Genomic DNA, 2,810 nt, shown 5'->3' on the forward strand with positions numbered 1-2,810 from the left:
GTATTGATCTATTGATCACTTGAAAATCGCTTCGAAGCTAATAGTTTGTGTGAGACAACTATTCTCGTCTTCTAAGAATGTTTCAATGATTATCATGGAGTTTAGGACAATTGACTGGATACAACATAGTATGTGTACTTGTATGCTAACGGTTGCTAGTTATTCAAAGTCTGGGAACCATAGTATGCATACCCGTATGCGTACTGGTTTGATAGTTGAAGTCCGAGAACTTAGTATGCATACGCGTACGCGTACCGGCTTAACATTTCAAATCCGGGAATTCAACTGAGGTTGGTCATGTACGACAGTATGTGTACCCGTTCCCATACTGGCGAACCCAGACCAAGTCCAGAACTCTAAGTAAGCGTACCGGTTTGCATACTTGAGTGGGTTAAGTTCTAAAATCGGGTTGTTCATGAACAAATACATTTATATAATAAGGAATGCAATCGCTTTCAAACCGTGGCTATAATATTCATGAATTGGTTCGAGTGAATCAAAATCGATTTTTCTTCAATTGTGTGTTGTATACTTCTATGAGAATATAAACAATTGAACAACTCCATAACTATTTTTATTTGAACTAGTTGTGATTAATATGAATAAGGTTGATATGAAAGTGTTCATTTGGATAACTTCGTTTAACTATAGTTGAGCTAACCATATGCACGCGTTTGGGTACGATTACTCATACCTAAATGAAGTCACATTTCATTTGTGTATAACAAGCTAAGTTCGATCTAACAGTTGAAAGATATTAGCTTGACTCTAATCAAGTTTTCATCTAACGGTGAATATTGAATGCTTTGTTACCAAGGTAACATTGATTTCAAACCCTGATTTGAAGACTATCTAGGGGAGAGCTCTAGCAATTGGGATGCCTAATCCCCACACCTCTTGTGTGATACTAGTTGCGACTAGAGTCGATTCTCTTTTAACCTAGGTTTTTCCTAAAACCATTATAGGTTAACGACTTCAATTTTCATTGGGATTCTGAATCCAGACCCAACTATTTTCTTTGTAGTTGCGTGTTCTGATCTTACTTTGTTCTATCGTATTAAGTACTATCTTCTATAAGATTTGATCGAGGTTTAATCTCCGATAGGTAAGATAAAAAGTAGTCACAAACATATTCGTCTCATCGTTTATGATTCTACAATATCTTGTTTCGCTTCCATACGATTAATATTACTAGGTTGTTCTTCGGGAATATAAGACCGGTGTATAAATTTGGTTCATGTTCACCTTGATTTATCAAAATACGAAACAAAAACTCGTAGGTATTTCTGTGAGAGACAGATTTATCTATTCAATAGACTTTTCTGTGTGATACAGATTTGTTTATCAAGTCTTCGACTTTGGGTCGTACCAACTCTTAGTTGTGGATGAGAACAACTAAGGGAATCAAGTGCGCAGAATCCGGCGTGGTTCAAGAGGCGTAAGGAACGCGACTGTAACTTAATCAGTGTGAGATTGGTTAGGGATCAACCGCATTCCAATCCGAAGTTAATTGGTAGTAGGCTAGATTTTGTAGCGGCTTAATTCAGTGTGGTGTTCAAATCTGGAATAGATCCCAGGGTTTTTCTGTATTTGCGGTTTCCTCGTTAACAAAATTTCTGGTGTCTGTGTTATTTCTTTTCCGCATTATATTTTTATATAATTGAAATATCATACGTTGTGCGTAAGTTCAATCAATTGGTGAATCCAACCTTTGGTTGTTGATTGAAATTGATTGACACTTGGATATTGGTTTTTGGTACCATCCAAGTTATTTCTCATATTAACCCGGCTCACAGATTCCTATTTGTTCAATTGCATATTTATTTGACAAATTGAGATATAACTCTTGGATGTATTTTCCTTGTTTGAGTCTGACTGTCTATTTTATTTTCTTGGAAATATATTGGATTTAGTCCATACAGATTGTCTAAACGAAATATCGGGTGTGGTTGTTAGGTCCCCGGTTTTTCACTCTTCACCTACTTCCCTCCCTAAGACCAACCCTAAGCCTCATACCTATGACTGAAGCAGTCTTTGAACGGCCATTGTGCGTGGTTTAGGTGAAGATTGTTTGTGTTCAACCTCCCGTAACTCACTTTCAGAAACCCTATAATCCCACTTCTAACCTCTCTCATATTTTACGTAATTATATTTTTGCGACCACAGTGGGAGGTTGTCCACTCAGTTACAGATCTTGATCCCGGCCACCATTAGGAAGCAATTTGAATCCACCAATCCAAACACAAAAAAAGTTCCATTGTTTCAGTCTCTGTAAATCGATTAAGTATTTAGCCGAGAGAGTTATCCCTATCAGCAGTTTTCTCTCTCAGACGAGTGTTTGACCTTAGTGAATAAGTTAGTGTTTCCCGGATCACCTGGATCTATCTCTGAAACGTTCCAATAACCTATTTCCATGAAAATCTACTACTAATACTTGATACGTCGGGTAAGGACCAAGGCGAACTCCTGGGGACTCAACATAATCTTGCAAAATCTCATATCGATATCCAGACTAATCTGAGAACGCCTTTAGAGTTAGCAGCGGAAAAGATCCAACAAATCTAGATCGAGGACACGTTTCCTAAAGAAATAATACTAAAACTCCTGAGAATGGCATGTAAGGAATCCAGTCTGTTTTTGCAATCGACCTCACCGGAGAAGATGAAGATCATTAAAAACGCGACAGAGCAAAGGAGCAATCATCCAGTCGACCTTATCACTCCCAAGGACCTCAAGGACCAGATGACGCTCTAAACTTGGAGATTCTGACAAATATTTGCTCCAAAATTCGTTTAGGTCAAGGTTCCTCA

The sequence above is a fragment of the Papaver somniferum genome, chromosome 6 (assembly GCF_003573695.1).
Source record: "Papaver somniferum cultivar HN1 chromosome 6, ASM357369v1, whole genome shotgun sequence".
Classification (NCBI taxonomy): Eukaryota; Viridiplantae; Streptophyta; class Magnoliopsida; order Ranunculales; family Papaveraceae; genus Papaver; species Papaver somniferum.